This window comes from Lacerta agilis, chromosome 13 (assembly GCF_009819535.1).
Source record: "Lacerta agilis isolate rLacAgi1 chromosome 13, rLacAgi1.pri, whole genome shotgun sequence".
Classification (NCBI taxonomy): domain Eukaryota; kingdom Metazoa; phylum Chordata; class Lepidosauria; order Squamata; family Lacertidae; genus Lacerta; species Lacerta agilis.
In genome coordinates this window covers 11,245,262-11,267,659 of record NC_046324.1, presented here as the reverse complement: position 1 = coordinate 11,267,659, position 22,398 = coordinate 11,245,262, and the positions used below count along the sequence as shown (strand labels likewise).

At 45.0% G+C, this 22,398-nt stretch overlaps 1 pseudogene; it reads left to right on the top strand.

Moving 5' to 3' along the window:
* Nucleotides 1–5,979: 5,979 nt before the first annotated feature.
* Nucleotides 5,980–6,397, top strand: LOC117057200 (annotated as a pseudogene).
* Nucleotides 6,398–22,398: the final 16,001 nt, after the last annotated feature.

The window sequence follows — 22,398 nt, the reverse complement described above, 5'->3', positions numbered from 1 at the left end:
TGCATGCAGGATGGGGAGAGCTAGGAATTATATGAGTAAATTCTGCATGTATTTATACACTTCCCGGGGCGGGGGGCAAGTTAGTTTCTAAAGGCGCAGTGCGGGATTTTGCTCTTGCTTCCCTTCTCTCCTTCCTTGAGAGCGTTAATAAAAAATCTTACATTACAATGTGGATTTTAAACGGCAAAACACTGCAGAGACTTGAAGGGAGGCGGGTGCAGAACAACCCTACATGAAAATGTGACATTTATTACTATCTGTGTAATGCTTCCTTTCCTTTATGACTCATCTCTTCCGGGTTTGTTGACAAAGGGAGCGTAGAAAATTGTCAGCAGCCGAAAACCATACACTGCAGCTGCAGGGGGAGTCAATGCTGCCAGCCAGAATCAACATTTGCCTGTTAAGTTTTTATTCAGAATGCTTGTCAACTTCGGGAGCTGACTGGTGCAATGGGGGGGTGGGAGAGATTTTAGGTTACAAACCCCAGCTGAGATTTACAACTGTAGCCTTTTGCAGAAGCACTCTTTTTTTTATTTCACTCAGCGAGGGAAGAATGTGTGGCAGAGGTTGTTACTGGATTTTCTTCAATTAGCCATAGCACTCGTGATGTTTGAGGCAGCTTGTCCTTGGTCACAGCAACAGCAGGCACTGGGGGGCCCGCCGCAATAAGAGTCCACGGGTCTTAGCTTTACACATGCATAGAAACTGAGCTGTGTAAAAAGCAGAGGCTACAATTAGGTAACTAGGCAACGACCTTATCAGAAGAGAAAAAGTAACCAGATCAATGGTGCTGCTGTAAAACTGCTAGCACATCTGCCCACACACCTTGAGCATGGCTCAGCGTGCCCAACCAGGACTTCCTGTGAAGTTGAGCCAGTGGCATATCATGGGTTGCCAGTGTCCAGGGCAAGGCAAGAATTGGATTGTGGACTGTGTGCTGTGTTTGGGAGGTGTTAAGAGCAGCGGCCAGAGGGATGCCTCTCCACCACCCGAAAAGTGGCCTCCAAGGTCTGTCTAACAGGCCTCACAGCTGCTCTCAAGCACAATACGGCATGTGTGTGACCCCTATCCATTTTTCCTCGCTCAGGGCCTCCCTGCATGTTTAGCTGCATCTTTCATCTTCGCTGTGGCTTTCTTTAAATGAGGGTCGCACAATTTTATGAAATGAAATAAAATAAATAAAATCCAAAATGTGCCCCAAAAGATGGGTGGCTCCTGAGCTAAGCCCTGACTTCTGCTCTGGAAAAATATGGATGGGTTAGAAAGAGGCTTTTCGTTCCTTGTCATGTGTAGAGCTGAATTGCATGTTCCGTGCATTGCCCCAGAAAGATAATCTGAAAGGAATTAATCGTATCATAGAACAATAGAATGAACTTAACCTCCACCTATGGGACACAGGTGGCACTGTGGGTTAAACCTCAAAGCCTAGGGCTTGCCGATCAGAAGGTCGGCGGTTTGAATCCCCGTGATGGGGTGAGCTCCCGTTGCTCGGTCCCTGCTCCTGCCAACCTAGCAGTTCGAAAGCACGTCAAAGTGCAAGTAGATAAATAGGTACTGCTCTGGCAGGAAGGTAAACGCCGTTTCCGTGTGCTGCTCTGGTTTGCCAGAAGCTGCTTAGTCATGCCGGCCACATGACCCGGAAGCTGTACGCCGGCTCCCTTGGCCAGTAAAGCAAGATGAGCGCTGCAACCCCAGAGTTGTCCGCGATTGGACTTAATGGTCAGGGGTCCCTTTACCTTTTCACCTCCACCTGCTTGCTAGAATTAAAATGATGGCACTGGAGGAAACGGTCACTGATTATGGCTCCCTCTATTCACACAAGCTTGTTACATGGATTATGTAAGTCAAGATGGGGGGTTTCTTGATCGATCCCAGTAAAAGCTCATTTCACAGTGAGAATCCATTCCCTTTGGGCTCATAAAGCTCCACTCATAAAACTCAGAGTGCTTCTTTGCTTTTCCTGACTCTGTAACATGAATGTTAAAAACCTATGTTGGCTAGAATGCGCTTCCCATTTCAAAATGGCTCCCCCTTCTCCTTTCCACGCTACATTAACAGCATTTATGAAAACAGTGGGAGAGGCACTTCAGGGTGCTTTCAGTGCTATGTGTGAAAATGCACAAAACCTTCGCCATCCATAACCCTTTTTATCTTATTCGCTTTCTTGACAACTCAATTTGGGCAGCAGGAGTTGAAGGAGTCCACTCGGTGGAGCCAGGGCTCCACTGAGATATGAACTCAAGACAGTGTTGACATGACAGTTCAGGGGGTGAGGCTTCCCCTTATTGGTCGACCACCTTTCTCCCGCCGAAGGAGGAGGAGGAGGAACCATGCAGGCTCCTTCCAGACAGGATGAATTTCCTGCCATAGTCCAGTCTATCCAGCAACTTGGGAAACTTGCACCCTATTGCTCAAGATAAGAGAAGGTGAAACTGTAGATTTTTGTTTCTCTTCCCTCTCGTCTTACATTCAGTTCTCCACATTTCCACATTGCTTAGCTCCCCACACCGCACACACATTTAAGTTCTCCTGCAATTTCGTCAGCGGATGTCAGCGGATTCATACTAATACAGTGGTACTTTGGTTCTCAAACGGCTTAGTTGTTGATCAAATCGGCTCCCGAACGCCACAAACCCAAAAGTAAGTGTTCCAGTTTGCAAACTTTTTCGGAAGCCGAACGTCTGATGCAGCTTCTGCGTGAGTACAGGAAGCTCCTGCAGCCAATCAGAAGCCATGCCTTGGTTTTTGAACGGTTTCAGGAGTTCAACGGACTCCCGGAAAAGATTAAGTCCAAGAACCAAGGTACCACTGTACACAGAAGTTTGTAGGCAATTTTGCATAATATACAGATTTTTGCAAAGTGATTTCCCCCAGCAGAATGTATTTCAATGTTATTGTCACTAATATATGGAACCTGATACACAGTTTAGCCTATCATATGCATTTTTGTACTTGGCTGGAGAATTGCAATGTGAAAATTTGGAGAATTTTCCAAGGGTGCCTGTGTCTCAGTTCATATATTGTTTCAGAAAGTCCTAATCTGGTATGTCCACCTTTAAATGCAAATGGAATAAAATTCTCTTTACCCTGTCATGCCTCCCTTGGACTCCATTCTTTGGCCCGGCACTAGGAATTCTGAACAGCACTTCACACTACAGATCTCATATCCCAGCAATTCACCGATGAAACCAGATGAAACTCCTGCACATCTGTGATGCTCACCCTTCCACCAAGCATCGCCACCGTGCCTCCCATTCTTTACCTCCGGTTGGACACCATATTCCTGTCCTGTGGAATGATGTGCCTTGTACTGGCTTCTAAAGAAAATTATGATAGTAAGTGGATCAGAGCAGTTACCTTAAGAAGGAAAGAAAAAACTGAAGAATGTTCAATATAATTTGCAATTTTACAATGGATCTGATTATGCTTCCTGAATAGCTGCAGGATGGCACAAGGCACAAGAAAAGCACTGAATGAAGCAGCTGCACCTGCAGCCCGTCCCAGAGGCATTATTGGTAAATTAAAATGGTGGTGAATACTCTAGAAACATGGCCAAGCGATAGATCTAAATCAAATGGGATGCCGGCATCAGTCCCAGTGGGAACTGACATTTGCTCCGCTATTTTGGGTGGTGACAACTGGTTTGATCTAGTGACTGAGGAGAAGGAGCAGAAACCTACAGCAAAGATGGGGAAGCTGTGGCCCTTTAGATGCTGTTGGGCTCCAACTCCCATCACATGCCCAGCAAGTATCCTTGAAAATATAGGACATCCTGCTTTCTCACATGAGAGCACGCAGTGGCGTAGGAAGAGCGGGGCATAGGGGGCGCTGCGCCCCGTGTTCCAGGGGAGGGGGTGGCACTCCCCGGCCCCTCCCCCGCTGCACAGCACCCCGTCCAGATGGGGCAGCCCCACGAGTCGCCGCTCGCTCTCCGGCTCGCCACAGGAGCAGCAGTGCCAGCCCGGATCCACTATGCATGACTGGAATTTCCAGGCATGCGCAGTGCATCCAACGCGTCGTGGCATCACGACGCATGTACTGTGATGCCCCGCCCCCAGGGGGTGCCTCCACACCGCCGCCCCGGGCAGCGAAAAGGCTTCCTACGCTGCTGAGAGCACAGCAGCCATTTTGGGTGCTGTGATCTCACATGATTTCATGCCAAGTTCTCACCCAGATAAAAGCACATTCCACCCCCCCCCCCACCCCTGAAGAAAGAGCTTTTTTCAAGGCTGCAATCTTGCATGGTGCCCCAAAGCATGCATTTTTGGACACCATGTGAACACAGCTCTGGAAAAAAACCCATATCTTTTGGGCTCTGTGATCTCGCACAGGAGCATGGACAGAAAGACATGCATCCTAGTTTTGGGATGCAAGATGTTGCAGGTTATGCACCAGCCAACTTGGACAATGATCAAGGATGAGAGGAGTCACAATCCAGAGGCATCTGCAGGGTGACAGGTCCCCTATCCCTGAGCTACAGCATCCCTGATTGCCAGCCATCCATCCTCTGCTTGGATGCCTTCACCGCAGCAGAGCCTGCCATGTCCTACACAGTTGAGCACTCCCACATCTAACCCCGGCAGCCCCCACAAGTCTCTTAGCTCCTGCTATCGAGCAGGCAAGCGCTTCAACTTCTGTGCACTAACAATCACAGAAACCATTTCAGGACGAGAGAGGAAAAACCCAACATGAAAAAGTGCCCGATGGTCTATTATAGGTACTCAGTTTTAATAAAGATTATTTGTCCCGGCTCCACATCCAACGTACATCCGACAGACCATCTGCTCATCCAATGCTCTTGAAAGTTTGATTTGAAAGCATCATTCCAGCACTGATTTAGAAACATGCCCTCCAGAGGAACTGAATGCATATTGTATGATATATGGCAACAATTATGTTCTGTATAATTGTGTGCCGTACTGTACCCAACAGGCTGTTAACCTGTTAATTCCCCCCCCCAACTCACACTTCCATGTGCAGCGGGTAAATAAATGCTGTCGGCCATTATCTTGGGGGAAGCTGCAAATCAAGAGGACCCTTTTACTTTATGCTTATGGGATCTTCGCGTTTTCGTATGCTGGATAATTGGATCATTAGCATTTGTGATAGAACTGCACTTGGAACCTGTGATCTTGTACCATATGCACTCTTAGCTGGCAAGTGCTGCTAGATTGAAAATAGTCAAAAGTCATCATCTACTGGCCAACCAGACTGTTGGGTGGAGAGGATAGATCAGCTAATAGGTGAAAGTTAATGCAAGTGGACTTATTGGTTCAATAGACTGATGCACTTGTAGAAGGCTGGGGCAATCTGGCATAATTTATAAAGGATTACTTCTGTTTTGTTGCTGCAGAATTTGGTACAAAATATTATTTTAAAGCTCTTCCCAGGATAGACTCTTTGTTGTATTGGTGTCAGGGACCGTGCTGAGGAGGGCTGCACTGAGGAGGAATGGTGGGGGCCACCCCCCTCCCCCTGCTCCTGCTCCTGAATCTTCCCAGGCGCAGGAGGGCGGTACAGATTTGGAACAGTGCTTTGCAGAGGGGCTTAGTTCAGAAGGCAGAAGCTGGGAAATACTGGATGGGGAACAGCTGGGAGAAGAAACACTGGAAGAGAGGGGGTTAACAAATTAACAGCATTCCTCCAATCTCCCCAAAGTCACGAAGAGCTCAGAAAGTCTCAGAACAGAAAGTGCAGAGGGTACAAGCTCAGATTACAAGATGTAGGAGTGATGTAGGTGGAGGGAGTGTGATCCTTAATTGGGAGCATCGGCATTTCTAGGAGAAGCGTTCTTTGTTCTCTCGCTGGGATTTTTAAAGTTTCTAACTGGTAAAATGTCCATTTCTTTGTTCTTCTTATCTACTGCAATGGGGGGAGGAAGCAGATTCCCCAAAGCCTGACAATTGGTTGCACAATAATATAATCATTTCAAGTTAACCTACAGCCGCAATCCTAACTCAACTTCCTGTTATTGCCACCATGCTGAGGGGAAGCATGGGCAGTTAGTCTCAGATGGTGCCCCCTGCCAGCTGTGCACCTCCTATGAGGTCTGCTCCACTGCCAGCTGCTCATGCCCCCATTCCTGTCCCTGCCTCTGCAGTGGTTTCTCATGCCCCTGGGCAGATGGCCATCACTATGTGGCTGTGGGCTCCACTGTGGGGCACACTTGCGGGCATGCCATGTCTGGAGGGTTTGGAGGTGGAAGCTCTGAAGCCACAAGGACAGGCATCACTTACCAGGAGCCTCAGGCAGCCCAGCCTGCAATGCAGCAGTTCACATCTTGCCAGTACAAGATGAAGAATTCCTGAAGTATACCCAGAATCAGGCCAAATTGAAGCTGTGCAAGGGGTTCAGTGATGTGCTGAAGCAATGCCAGTTTGCAAATGGCTTAACCTAACAAGAGCTCTGCAAGATGAACTCACTTTCCCGGAAATAAGTTAATGTGACTTACTTCTGCTTATGGGAGCGGTTGGTGCTGTGACTGAGCCTCTTGGAAGGTCGGCGGATTCGAATCTGCATGATGGAGTGAGCTCCCATTGCTCTGCCAACCTAGCAATTCGAAAGCATGCCAGTGCAAGTGTATAAATAGGTACCGCTGCGGTGGGAAGGTAAATGGCGTTTCTGTGCACTCTGGTTTCTGTCATGGTGTCCGGTTGCGCTAGAAGCGGTTTAGTCCTGCTAGCCACATGACTCGGAAAGCTGTCTGTGGACAAACACCACCTCCCTTGGCCTGAAAGCAAATGAGCACCGCACTCCATAGTTGCCTTTGACTGGACTTAACTGTCCAGGGGTCCTCTACCTTTACTACTTCTGAGTAAGCATTATTAGGATTGCAAAGGAAGTGAGGAATAGGGATGAGGGAAATCTATCAAATTCTCCATTTCCAAAACAATACAAGAACTGAAAGTAGGACTGCCGTATGTCTGAATTTTCCTGGAGATTACTGGAATTTCATAGGTGGAAGTGACGTCCAGAAGGAATTTCTGAAATGTGGCGCTTTGTCCTGATACATATTCATTTAAAAAGCTCGGCGGCTTTCAGGGTGTCCTGGTTTTTACTTTTTGAAATATGGCAACCTTAGCTGAAACACAGCCAATCCTTCCTCACTTATCTGAATCTTGGGGTGCAGTTCTCCAACCAGACAATGTTTACCTACATGTGCATATTAGGTAATAAGTGTGCATAAAAATGAAGGCATTAGTCCAACAAAATAAAAAAAACCAAAATGTACCACATTAGGACAGCCTTTCTCAACCTTCGGCCCCCAGATGTTGTTGGACTACAACTCCCATCATCCATAGTCAGCAAGGCCAGTGGTCAGGGATAATGGGACTTCTGGTGCAACAACATCTGGGGACCCAAGGTTGAGAAAGGCTGCATTAGGAGAAATTGCTTTCAGAAATACACACATTAGTCAAAACGGGGGGGGGGGGTGTTTATTGGAAGAAAATCGCACTAAAATGCAGGTTATTATTATCTCATGATGCAAACTGCTCCAGAAATGTGAAGAACTGGATTTAAGATTGGAATGGGAAGCTTGGGTAGTCAAAATTGTTCTTCCATCCTTAATGAGGACATGATGGTTTGTGGAATTGTTAAACTTAGGGTGGGGAGGGACTGCCTTATTTTATCATGCTGCAGTTCAAAGTCACTCAGTTAAACTGATTGGCAGTAGGTTCAGAAGCATGTTCTGATTCTGGTTGAGCAGGACCAAAGCTCAGTGGCAGGGTTCATGCACAGCATGCAGAAGACACCCCCCCCCCATCAGTCCCTGGCATCTCTAGTCAAAAGGAAGTCATTCAGAAACACCTTGTGCCACTGAATTATGATCCTTCCTCAAGGGTCTAATTATAAAGATAGGAGCTGGGAAAGGAAGAAGAAATAGGATGGACAATTATGCCACAAATACTGTAGAGAAGGTCCTCCATTGCACCAGAGGCTGTGACGGTATTTCTGTCCTTAGCAACACCGAGTCCTCCTTTTCCTTTCAAGGAACATAGAAAGATGTCTTATAGAGGTCAGACAATTGAGCCATCTACACTGATTAGCAGCAGTTCTCCAGAATTTCAGACAGGATTCTTTTCCCAGGCATACCTGGAGATGCTGGGGATTGAACTCGGGATCTCCTGCATGCAGGGCTGATGCTATACAACTGAGCTACAGCCCTTCCCCTGCTGCCACCGACCATAAACATGAACCACAAAGCATTGACAAGCAGCACACACACACACACGCCAATTCTTGGCTCTTGATTTACTTAGGGATTTATGCATCTCCCTTTACAGAAAGTTAAAATTCCAATAAAACAAGATAAGGAAAACAGCAAAACATCACAGTATAAAAAAGCAGCAGGAAAGCAGTCGGCAGAAATAAAATGCACACGAAAAAATGCAGAAAGCAGCATAAGAGCAAATTTTTAAATCAAAAAGGGGGAGAGGAATGAATAAGGTGTTTTACTTACAGGTAGGTAGCCATGTTGGTCTGCCATAGTCACAACAAAATAAAATAAAGAATTCCTTCCAGTAGCACCTTAGAGACCAACTAAATTTGTTCTTGGTATGAGCTTTCGTCTGCATGAACACTTCTTCAGATAAATTAAACAGAAGTCACCAGACCCTTAAATATAGTGAGGGAGTGGGGAGGGGTATTACTCAGAAGGGTGGTGGGAATGGGTGATCAGCTGATAGGTGTGGAAAACATGTAGATGACTGTTAACGACTGCAATTTTTACAGGGTCTTACAGGGAAAGGCTAAAGGTCTTACAGGGATGGTTAAAGATAGCTTTGTCGTGTATAATGAGATAAGAATCCAATGTCTTTGTTCAGACCAGGTTCCTCCATGGTTTTAAGTTTGGTGATAAGTTGCAATGACACCCAAATAGCATCATGCTAGGTGCCAGACTAGCATCTCTTGGGAAATCATTCCACAGTCTGGGTGCCACTACCAAGTAGGCCTTTTCTCCCTGTTCTCATCCACTGCATCTCCATCCTGTGATCTGAAATGGCTCACCATTGGGGGTTTTGGAATATCTTGAAGCCCAGTAGATTATGAAAGCAAATCTTGGCTTATCCTGATATTTCTTCATTTAATCATTCATTCACTAGCTTTAAACACACACAGACAGACACACACACTGTTTAGAAGTTGCAAACCTGGTCTGTGGATGCGTGGGGCTTCATGACGTCTCAGGCACTAGCCAATTGGCACTGTCCTTAGAGAACTCCAGTGGACCATAGGAAGGTTGCAGTTTCGTGCTGGGAGCAAGTGCTTTGTATGCAGAAGGTTCCAGGATCAGTCCCTAGCATCGATGGATAGGGCTTGGGAAAACCTGCATCTGCAACTCTTAACAGTCGCTGCTAGTCAGAGTAGAGGATACAGAGCTAAATCAATTTGTAGTCTGACTCGGGATAAGGCATCTCCCTGCGTTCAGCCATGTACAGCTGCTTTCAGAGCTAGATCCTTTCCTGGCAAAAAGAAAGTTTACATTTTGAGGCAATGCGTCGGCCTAGTGAAAAGGACCCATCGGAATTCACCTTCTGTAGCTACTCAGTTGTCCAAAACATAGTGCTGCCTTTGCACCAAGGTCAGCCAATGTAGTGCCCTTCAGATGTTGTTGGACTACAACTCCCATCACCCCTGACCATTGTCCCTGCTGGCTGTAGCTAGTGGGAGTTGTAGTCTAGCAACATCTGGAGGGTACCACATTGGCTAGCCCTGTGTGATACACACACACAACTACTGCTGCTGCTACTGATCTATCAGGTCTTAGGTGTAAGGAAAGCCTATTGACTGAATAATCAAAGGCAAATTCTGCTGGAGCACAACTTAATCTGCATTTGGCTGGTGGCTGCTGAACAGATATCCGAGGGGTCAGGCATCATCACTGCCTGTGTACCGAACCCCTAAACCTTCCCAATGTTAAATGATAAGCTAGAACACATGCAGAGGAGGACAACTAAGATAATCAAGGGTCTAGAAGCCAAGCCTTATGAGGTCTAGAAGCCAAGCCTTATGAGGAACGGTTGAAGGAGCTGTGTATGTTGAGCCTGGAAAAGAGGCTGAAAGGAGATACGATGGCCATCTTCAAATATCTCAAGGGCTGTCACATGGAGGATGGAACAAGCTTGCTTTCTCCTGCTCTGGAGGGCAGGACTTGAACCAATGGCTTGAAGTTAGAAGATAGGAGATTCCAATCAGGAAGAACTTTATTCCGCTGTTCATTCAGGAGAATGTGGACTCTCCTTCCTTGGAGGTTTTTAAGCAGAGGTTGAATAGCCATCTGCCATGAATGCTTTAGCTGAGATTCCTGCATTGCAGGGGGTTGGACTAGATGGCCTTTGGGGTCCCTTCCAATTCTACAATTCTATGATCCCATTCTGAGCCACTGAGCTTCTGTGCTCGCTCGGCCCAGCACATCAGCCTTGTGCTATCTATTATTTGTGTTATTTCCCTGGATGGTTGTTTCATATTTTATTAGATATGACAGCTCTATTAACAACAAGGTGGAGGGGGAGACACACGCACATACATATATGTAGCACAGTAGGGTTTGGGTTGTTTTTAAAGCAGTGGTCTTAAAAGGCAGGTATTGAAGGAAATAGAAGGCTTCATTGACGACATGCAGGAAATGGCTGTATCTGTAAAACATTTTTCCCCCAGTTGGGCAGTTTATTAAAACTGACACAGTAGTACAATTACCACCAATTATGTTGTCAACTGTGTTGATTCCCTTTAAAGCAAACAAGTGAGTGGAAAGCCCCTTTATCCACTTGGAAAATGAAATGAATCCATTTTTTGGAAGGAGGTGTTGCAGTAGATGAACAAGGAAGCTGTTGTTTTTAACAGCGACCAATCCCAGCAAGGGAGTTTCATTTCAACCAATGAAGGTGAATGTTGGAAGATTCAGGCCAGATAAAAGGAAGTGCTTTGCCAAGCAGGGCATAGTTCAACTGTGGAACTCACAGGAGGCAGTAAGGGCCACCAGTCTGGATGGATTTTTTTAAAATATATTTTTTTAATTAAAGGTTTCTTAGTTTACAAAAATACCTGCATTGTCTCTTTTTTCAAGTTGCATTTTCTACAGATCAGTTTCATTTGCTGCGAGACATTAGTGTTACATACAGTGTTAGGTTAGGAAGAAAAGAGGAGTAAAAAGGGGGGGAATGGTGAGTGGGGTGGGGTGGGGTGGGGTGGCAATGCTTCTACTTAGTGTATGTGTGGGGTTTTGTGCCAGCGTCACTTGTGTGGGTTCTCTTACTATTCGCTTGTTGTATTTCCTTGGTAGTGAAAGAGGTTGGTGGGTAGAAGAGTTTGGATTTGATATCCTGCTTTTCACTACCCAAAGGAGTCTCAAAGCGGCTAACATTCTCCTTTCCCTTCCTCCCCCACAACAAACACTCTGTGAGGTGAGCGGGGCTGAGAGACTTCAAAGAAGTGTGGCTAGCCAAAGGTCACCCAGCAACTGCATGTGGAGGAGCGGAGACACGAACCCGGTTCCCCAGATTACGAGTCTACCGCTCTTAACCACTACACCACACTGGCTCTCAACACCAAGACTAGGGTAGCCTAGCATGTGGTTGGTTGTATTTGGTTGGCTTTAGTGAGATTTGTTTTTTTTGTGAGAGAGTGTGGTGCATGTGTGTTTTTGGATCAAATTAGCCATATTGATTCGCATGCTGTCAGCGGATTCTTGTTGTTATCTTGTTGGGCTGATAAAGGGGAACCATACCAGGGTGGAGATGTCTTCATTTATTTGTCCCCGTGTCAGTTTCAATTTATTGGTTAGTTTTTCTAGTAAGGCTGTTTCCCATACTATTTGATACCCTTGGTCCATGCTTACTCCTGACAGGTCTCTCCGGTGTCTGGCGATGATGCTTCTGGATGCTGAGAGTAGGTGGGTTGTGAGATCTTTAGGATGTGAGGTGGGCATTATTATCTTGGAAGATGTTTAGCAGGGCCAGTTCTGGGGTGACTTCTAATACTTGCTTAATTATTTTGCACATTTCTTGTATGATTGCTGTCCAGAATTGTTGGATTTTGGTACATTCCCACCACATGTGGAGGTATGTGCCTGTGGAGGTGCATCCTCTCCAGCATTTGGGTGAGGTTCCTGGAGGCATTAGCGCCAGTTTCCGTGTTGTTCAGTACCATCTGTAAGTGATCTTCAGAATGAGTTCTTTTTTTAACAAATCTTTATTACTACTTTCAAAATAATTACATATATACATATACAAATACAGATATAAAACATCACCAGCATCCACAAGAAAAAGACAAAGAAAAAATACATAAAAAGAATCATTTTCCATCATTGATATAACTAATAGGGGCTCCAGTTGTACCCCCTAGACAAATAAAATGATTGTTGAAAGTAAAAGAAAAGAAAGAATTAATGAGAACGATAAACCAAGAAAGAGAAAGAAGGGGGGGAGGAAGAAAGGGGGAAAAGGAGAAAAGAAAGGAAAAGAATTAGAACAAAAGAAAATCAACCGCAAGCATGCTCAGTTAATCTTCTAGATGTACTTCCACTGCTTTTACAACGGTTCATATTTCTGATTTTTACTTTATTCTATCTGTCATTTTTTATGCTTACACCCTTATATACAGATCTTCAATTCTCTTCTATACTTAACCATATTTTCGTCTTTTCATTCTAAACACAACCAGTATCTCTCATTCACTCCTTGCCTACTCAAATAGTCATTAAGATATTTCTTTTTTTACTATATTTTTTGATTTACATCTGATGGTATCCGTCAACTTCGGAAAAGTGAGTTCTTTTCTCTTCGCTGATATGGATTTATAGGGAGGTTTAGACCACATTCTGTTCCATTGGGTGGGGTTAATCTCAAAAGAAGGCTGGACAAATTCATGGAGGAAAGGGCTAGCAGTGCCTATTACCCATGATGTCTCTTCTGCCTCCACAGTCAGAAGCAAGTAATACTTCTGAATACCAATCGCTGGAAACAGCAGTGGACTTCGGGCTCTCAAATAGTGGTGCCCTGTGTGAGGCTAAAATTCACCTCTTACACTTCATTCTACAGCATTGTTTTGTGGGGCCCCGCAGTGTGGCAACCAGTGAGACCTTACTGGTGGCCACGCCACCTTAAAACTGCCTCTACTAGACACCAGAGTGCTTTTGTGCTCAAATCCTGGGAGAACAGAATACTGGACTAGATGGGCCACTGGCCTGATCCAACAGGCTCTTACGCTGTTAGATTCCAATATTTGAAGATGGCTTCCTCCTCAAATATTTGAAGGCCTATCACATGGGAGATGGAGCAAGCTTGTTTTCTGCTGCTCCAGAGGGGAGAACCCAAACCAATGGAAAGAAGAAGTGGAAGAAAATGACTTGTGCCAGGCCAAGTAAAGTCAGGGGACAATATTACACTGGCTGATTTGTTCCATTCCTTCTACATCTCCCTGAGATCCCAAAATACTAATCCCCTTAAAAGAGTCTGCCATTCTGAGAGTCGGTGTACTGTAGTGGAGACCAAGGTTCACATTTCTATTCAGCAATCACGCCCTTTCAGCCAAACCTACCTCACACAGTTGCTGCGAGAATAAAATGAGGGAGGGGACCACACATGGTGCTCTCAACCTCTTGGAGGAAAGGCAGGATAAAAATAAAACAAATAAGCCCTCCCTGCCCCCGCCCCCAACACTGTCAAACCAGAAGCCTGAAGAACAGCACACATTTTAATTTTGACTCAACGCGAATAGTTTTTGGGTAAAGTGGGTGATGCTATTCACAGGAAATGATTAGTTTTTCCACAGTACATTAAAATTGAAACTTTAATAAAGAAAACAGTAATTGTGTGCCTATAATTTTGCTGATTGCAGGACACAGCTTGCAACTATCTAAATTACAGTTTACAGAGACATTATTCTGAAACTCTCCCTCTATATATATATTCCCTGTTTAGGGAAGTTTTTAATCTGTGATATTTTAATATATTTTAATATTTGTTGGAAGCCACCCAGAGTGGTGGCTGGGGAGACCCAGTCAGATGGGCGGGGTACAAATGAATTATTATTATTATTATTATTATTATTATTATTATTATCATCATATACTAGTTATGTAGTAGTAGCCTAAGCAGAAGAAAAGTAATCTATCCCATATCTGAGTTTCTCTTCACAATCATCTTCAGCTCCCTTCCCAAGTCATCATGCATTTGAAATCAGATTGGAATCAGGCAGGTATTGAGAACCTGCAGGCCTCCGGAAGTTGTTAGAATACAGCTCCCACCGTTCCTGGGCATTTGCTCTGCTGGTTGGGGCTGATGGGAGTTGTAGTGCACCAACATCTTGGAGGACCTTGGGTTTCCCATCTTTGGAATACGGCCTGAGTCACAGGGACTCAGAGTAAGGATCTACTCCCGTTAGGGCAGTGTTAGAAACTGAGATATGAAAGCTAAGAGATAAATGGCACCTTAAACCTAGGTTATGGGCACTATAGAATGTCTCGGTGCGCTTCTTTATAACAAGAATACAAAGCTGAAAATGAATGAACTACAGCTAAAATATTATATTCATTTTTCACTATGTCCTTCCCCTGCCCACCCCCTTAATATTCTTAAGAGGGTCTTATCCAGTCTTCAGAGAGTAGCTGGAAGTGGGGAGGCGGAAAAGGGTCCTCCTTTCCTTCCACTCTGCAGTTTTAATCTGAAATCTTGGGCGCCCAGAGCTCAGAAACGGCTCGCGCTAATGAAATTCCCAGTAGCAAAATGTGCCTAAAACAATGGGCGTTTCAAACACTGCATTAGGGACATTTGAAAATTTCAGGTTTTCTTCAAAACATTCTCTTACCCTTTCACTTTCAGGGATGTGTAGGCGACCTACAGGCAATGTTCTCAACCCATAAGCAAGTAACCAGCCCACACCTCCCCATGTTGTAGTCAGTAATGGCAAAGGGACTGGGAGAAGGGACAAGGAAGGAAGGAAGGAAGGAAGGAAGGAAGGAAGGAAGGAAGGAAGGAAGTTCTTTCACACAAGAACTCCTGGTACAACCTCGAATTATATCCATTTCAATTAAAAGCACACATCAAAAACAGGCAAATGAAGCAAGTGAACATTTCTTAAATAGTCCTCATGCTGATAAGGTTTCTTTCCTATGCATTATACCACATACCAGCAACTCTGTCAAGCTCTATGGCATTGTTGCTTTTTTTACCTTCCCCCTCCCCATTTCCCTTCTCTGCCGACAGAGAGCCCCTCCTACATCAATCTGGTTATTTAAACACACTCATTACCTTGGCAGCTGTTGCTTGTTAGCAGAACTCCTGCTAAAATGGTTTATGCACTTCCTTAGTCTGTGAACAACAAGGAAAAATCTAAATTGTTCAAATCCTGCCTCAACAGCTGGTTGTAGCACAAGAGAAGTATATTGGCAGAATCTGAAAACCTCACAGTTGTACGCTGTTAGTATTACTCAATGGAGTATCAAGCAGTATTAAAGAACTCCACCTGCCATTGAACAGAAGAACAGCTAATAGAATAGAATAAAATAGAATAATAATTTATTGGCCAAGTACATTTTTCAATATACTTGGAATCTGCTTTGGCTACATTACAATGTAAAATACATTATACAAACAATAGTAATTTACAATTTAATAGTGGCCTATACCCAGTGTTTCAATGGAAGTGCATTGCAGAGAGCATTCATTAGGGTGGACTGGTCATAAGAAGAGCTTGCTTGGACAAAACAATGGCCCATGCAGTCTAGCATCCTCTTCTCACAGTGGTGAGACCTATGGGAAGCCCAAAAGCAGGTCCTTAACACAACAGAACTCTACCCAAGTGGTATCCAGAGTCATATTGCCTCAGACAGTGGAGGTAGAACATAGCCAGCATAGCTAGTAGCCACCAACACTGCCGGATATAACTCTTACAATGCAATATTGTCCTCATTTGCTCAGCAGCCGCACTATATCCAACAGGGCTTACACTCCACTAAGTTTCTTTAGCATTCCAGCCTTCCAGTGCGATCCTATTCATGTCTACTAAAAAATAAGTCCCTCTTTGTTCAATGGAGCTTACTGTTTTAGGGGTGCTTGAGGACTAAGGCCTCAGAAGGTAAAAAGGTAAAGGACCCCTGGATGGTTAAGTCCAGTCACAGGCGACTATGGGGTTGTGGCGTTCATCTCACTTTCAGGCCGAGGGAACCGGCCTTTGTCCACAGACAGCTTTCCAGGTCACGTGGCCAGCAGGACTAAACCGCTTCTGGCACAACAGAACACTGTGATGGAAGCCAGAGCGCATGGAAACGCCATTTACCTTCCCATCGCAGCAGTATCTATTTATCTGCTTACACTGGCATGCTTTCGAACTGCTAGGTTGGCAGAAGCTTACCCCGTCGCATGGATTCAAACCGCCGACCTTCCGATTGGCAAGCCCAAGACGCTCAGTGGTTTAGACCACAGCTCCACCCTGTCCCATCTATACCACACAGATGAAACTCAAAAAATTAGAATATCATGGAAAGGTTCATTTCTTTCCATAATTCAACTTAAAAGGTGAAACTAATATATGAGATAGACTCATGACATGCAAAGCGAGATATGTCAAGCCATTGTTTGTTATAATTGTGATGATTATGGCATACAGCTGATGAAAACCCCAAATTAACAATTTCAACTTGGGGGTTTTTATCAGCTGTACGCCATAATCATCACAATTATAACAAACAAAGGCTTGACATATCTCGCTTTGCATGTCATGAGTCTATCTCATATATTAAACTCCAGTAGCTAATGAAAACAATTGCTTACATAAATGGACTTTTCCACAATATTCTAATTTTTCGAGTTTCACCTGTATATTTGCAGTGGCATGTGATGGACAGCATAGCCAGACTGGAGTCTGGTGATGCAGAGCCTCAGAATTCCACCAGAGGGCTGGAGCCTCTCTCTGATTGGCTAAAATGATAGCAAGTCAGAGAGGGGTGGAGTCAGCACTCTGGGAGGGAGAATAAAAGGACCAGGCTAGGGCCTAGGGCCTAGCCCTAGTGTGTCTCAGTCCTGGATACACCCCTCGCCCTGCCAGTTCATGACACCCTAGTCCCTAGGTTGTGGTTAAAAATACATTTATAGGAGTCATAGGTGGGCAGGGGGTTGCTTTACAGCACCATACCACTTTAAACAGTCATGGTTTCTCCCAAAGGATCCTGGGAATTCTAATTTGTTAAGAGCCAGTGTGGCATAACATACACATACTTAGAAGAAAGAGTGGTCTATAAATGTAACAAATAAATAAGAAAGAAAGAAAAGTATTCAGTTTTTTGGACACCCCATTCCCCTCGCACAGCTAAAAAATTCAAGGTCCCCCTGGAAGTTAGATTGATGGTTAAACCACTCTGGGGGCATGGGGGTGGGATCATTTTTACACTAAATTCAAAAACAATGGTTTTAAGCATAGCAAGCTGATTTGCCACCTCCTGGACAAATACACAGATCCAAACGTAATTATCCTTCAGATTTCACACTTTCCCTGAATTTTGCAAGATAGTTCTCAGCTGAAAAAAAGAACCCTACCAAAAGGCACTTTAAAGTGAGAATGGGGTAGAACTGATTTATGTATAAATAAATGTGAATTTTGCCAGGCCCGGAAAGTGACTGATCCGCTCATCCCTATTTTCAAGTGGTGTCTGGAAGCCATCAAAAAGTGAGCCAGTCAAACACCAAGAGGGACATTAGAAGTATGACAAACAATGAACCACAACTGAGAAGGCGCTTGTCTCTCATTGCCACCCACCTTAGCTCATAAGGTGGTAATGTGGGCTCTGGGCAGATCTTCTTAATGAAGATTTCAATAGTTAATATTAGAATAAACAACCTTTGCTAAGCAATGCATTGCAGTGTGCAATGTTGTAACATATCTATAATGCTGCATAAGGGTAGCAAAGAGCAATAGCGAAGGAACCTCAAAGCACATCAACTTACAACATAAATAACTAAATTATGCCTCAGAGAATTGCAGCTAATATACTGCAAGACTACTCTTGACCTTTGCAATGAATAGCTCTTGTTCATAATAGAAGCTATGAGACCAGCCATAACCAATTAAATTAATTGCCTGTAAAACTTCAAGGGGAGGGAGGTAGATGTTTACATTGTCTCAACAGTTTGCATGGAGAGATTTGTAAAGCACTTAAACAATTAATTTGTTTGCTTGCTTGCTTGCTTCAGTTGTCCTGGGAGAACCACGTTCCGGTTTCTAACGCCAATTCAGTCATCGCACCATTTAGAGGCAGGTTCTGCATTTAAAACATATCACCTGGAGGAATTTCCTGGCGAAGCAGGTTTCCACTTTCAGATTTCCAACAAATAAATTAGGTCTGTCAAAGCAAAGCACCCTTTCCTGCAGCTGCTTCTGGATTCTCACTAATCTGCTTCACAAGGCTCAGGGCTAAGATTGCAGTTGCTGGCAGATGAGAAAAAGGAGGAGGATGCGGAGAATGCAGTTGGTGGGGTGACCTGAGAGCAGGGCCGTCTTAAGCATATCCAGCGCCGTGGTGCAAAGATCCCTCCGGCACACACACACCCCATTTCCCAGAGTTGTCAGCCTTTTTTTTTTTTAGGGCGCTGACACCATGCTTACACATTATCTCTAACAAGCCCTTAGAACAAAATAAAATGAAAAGGCAGAAGAAAATCTAACGGAGTCCTCAATTCCAAAGCAAGACTCATTCAAGACTCAGCAGTTCTTCTAATTCATCCTCATGATTCAAATCACCGCGTATCTAAAAGTTAAAGCAATCACCAGTTTGTTGTTCTTTAAATAAATTAATAAAGACACAGAGAATGAAGTTCCCGGCCAATTCGTGTTTAAGTACAAAGCTGACGTTTTCAGACATTGTGGCGGTGGAGGTGGGTGTAAAGCAGTGACATCCTGAACCTAAAAAAGGACCCAAAACTTGGGTCACAAAGGCTGCAGCCCTAACTGCACTTACCTGAGAGTAAGCCCTGCTGAATCTAATAGGACCTTACTTCTGAGTAGACAGTAGGGCGGCGGCAAGAAACACATTTGGGAATTAGGGCTTTCTGTTTTCAGTTTCAACCAGAAGAAAATGTAATATTGGAGATTAGGGAGAAAGGGATATGAATAGATTGGGGGGAGGGGGCTGACAAGAGACCAAAGACCACAGGAAGCAAGACAAGGCACACTTTCTGGGGAGCAAGTCTCACACACAGTTGCTTGGGGCGAGAACTGCAGAGGGACCATAGTTGGGTTGTGTGTGTGTGTTTTTTTCAGAAAAACATAGAATTGGAAAGGACCCTGCGGGTCATCTAGCCCAACCCCATGCAATGCTTTTTAGCTTGCATTGATCTTAAAAACCTTCAGTGCCATTTTGTTTAGTTGGCTAGGCAATTAACAGGCTTGTTTCACAAATAAGGGAGAAGGAGGGTTGCTGGCTTGGTTTGGTTTGCCTTTGTTCTAGTTTTTAGCATGTGCTTAGTACCGTAGTTTCAGGCTGTGAGCCGCCCTGATATCTATGGGTGGAGGGCAGTAGTAGTAGTAATGATATTTTTCGTGGGGGTTGGAGTGAGCGGGGTGATGGCCAGCTGCTTGAATGAATGGGGTTGGTGCTAAATGGTCTGGCTTGCTTTACAAACCCTAGGGACCTTGTTGGTGGGGTGTTTGAATAAGGAGCCCATAGGGAAGAAGAAGAGAAGAAGAAAGGTGAGGGGAGGAGGCTTCCCTTCACCGGGATAGAGTTGCCCGTAACATTAAACAAAGGGCACGATTCCAGGGAGAGAAACCAGGGCAGCAGCTGCTACTACTCACGGCTCGGGCTAGATGTAGCTTATCATGCTTTCATTTAACCACGCTTGAATGTTCACACTCAAGGTTATGGGAATTAATTCAGAATTTTATGTTTTCAGGAGTAGGGTGGACGTTAGGGCAAAACTAAAGCTCCTGCTGGAAAAAACAACAACTTAAATATTGATTACTTTTGAGAAAGTCCTCTAAAGAACCACTGGAACCTGCGTTTTCGTGCAGGGGAGTGTTTTAATTAATTGACCTGGGCCAATATTGGGAGAACACGACGAGTTTGCGACAGACCCCCTCGTCTCCTTCCTTTGTGCAACCCCCACTACGACCTTCCCCTAGGGCAGAGGCGGTCTTCCCGCGGCCTGTTCATTTCACAGTCTGGCAGCTCACGCCGTCCACCTCTGAGCAGGGAAAACAGACAACAGAGCAGGGACAGGCGCCCAATGGAAGCAGCAACGGTGGTGGCAGGATGAGAAAGAGAAAAGGCAGGGAGAGCGGAGAGACAGAGCGCACCTGATGCCACAGCCAGACCATGTACAGAAAACGGGCCTTTTGGGGTAGGGGAAGCAAACAAGGAGCCTGCTGAGTGGAGGCTAAGGCGGGGGGGAGCCAGGAATAGAAGGAAAGGGAAAGGAATTTGTTGAGCGGGAAAGGGAGAGAGATACACCTGCACTCCTGCGCCGAACACCATCAGCCAGAGCTGGGAGGCAGAGTTGGGGGTGCGTGCGCAGCGCTCTCCTCTCTTGCCCGATGCCAATGCTGGCAACAACGGCAGCTGCGGGAGCATTAAAACCAGGCCCCCCGCAGCGCCTCACTCACCATCCCAAACACGAGCAGCGCGCGGCGCAGGCACAGCTGTTCCTGGACACCGCTGCTGGGCACACGCCGTGGTGCGGTGCGCCACTAAACCACATAGCAAAGACGGGTCTGCCTGAGAGGCAGGAGGGGTACCCTGCCCCATAGCGCAAAGAGGCCAAGAAGTGTGAGGTGGTCCTCCCAGGTCCTTGTCACTCCCCATCCACACAGAGGACAGATTCCTTAGTAATAGGGGCAGGGGCGTAGCAAGGGGGGCGGAGGGCTGGCCACCCCGTGATCCATAATGGAGGGGGTGACAAATTATCAAGGAACATATTTTTTTTGAAAATGCCTACTCCGAAGATCTTATCATACTATACTAGGGATTGTATAGCTATATATGAAATTTCATGCATATTGGTTAATATCTTGACCCTCCTCCACCAAAATAGCTGTTTACTTGGCTGTTTTCCTATGTCATGAAGGCTGAAATTTCAGTTCAGAGAACACTTACTGTTCCCAACCCTAACCCTGTGGAAAGCCATCTAATTAGATTTTAATTTGATTTTGAGATGTTTTTAGGAGGTAATTTAATTATTGTTTGATTTTATACCAATGTTATGTATCTGATGTTAGCCACCCTGAGCCCAACTTTGGCCGGGGAGGGTGGGATATAAATAAAAGGCTTTTTTATTATTACTTGTTATTATTCCTTTGTAAGAAAATATGAAATAACGTAAAACCATTTTTGCGGGGGGGGGGGAATCAATGGGGGGGTTGACAAGAAATTTTCCGCACTGGGTACCACCTGACCTTCCCATGCCGGGGGGGGGGGGTGACAAACATTTTTTTTGCCCCGGGTACCAATTTACCTTGCTACGCCCCTGAATAGGGGTCAACGCCACACCAGGAGGGGAGGCTGGAATGCAGGAGGAGGGGTCCTCTGTCTTATCACTGAAAACTAGGTGTCGTCCAGAGGAGGAAAAAACTTAAATACGTTGCAAAGTTCCCAAAAAACAGAACAGAGGCAATTGTACTTCATCCAGCAGAGCTTTAATGCTACTGAAGGCAAATGAGCATAAAGGTCACAATTCAATACATTCAGGATTGGCACAGTCCATAAAAAATCCAGTTGCAGCAGACTTAATTTAACTTAAAATGCTTGTAATAAGACTAAACCTTAACACTAAGCATACAGAACAGAATAATAATAATATTTATAATAATATTTGTTATTTGTACCCCGCCCATCTGGCTGGGTCCCCCCAGCCACTCTGGGCGGTCTCCAACAGATATTAAAACACATTAAAAGGTTAAAACACATCACAGGTTAAAAACTTCCCTAAACAGGGAACACCACACCAGAACACAGAGATAGAAAGAGAAGGTAAGTGAAACCCAAGCTCCTCCTGACCTGACTATTATAGTCAGCATGACTTTGTCAGAAAGATAACAGAACCAGTTTAAAGCAGCTGTACTCAGCTTCCCAGAAGGAATAACCCAAACATCAGAAAACTTCTGCCTGTTTCTTTCACATAGAAAGAAACCTTCCAGAACCCTCTTGAACTAAGCAGAACAGGAAAGATCTCTATGCATCAGATCAATATTTTCTGTACTAAGAAATGCCAACTGACACTAGGTGCCACCTCCATTGTTGGGAGAAGTCCTACACCCCAATCTGGAGAAGAATGCACCTCCAAGAACACCAGTCTCACAGGAAGGGAGAGAGAGAGAGAGAGAGAGAGAGAGAGAGAGAGAGAGAGAGAGAGAGAGAGAGCGCCTTGAGAGTGATGACGCCATGGGTCACTAATGATGTTCATCTGG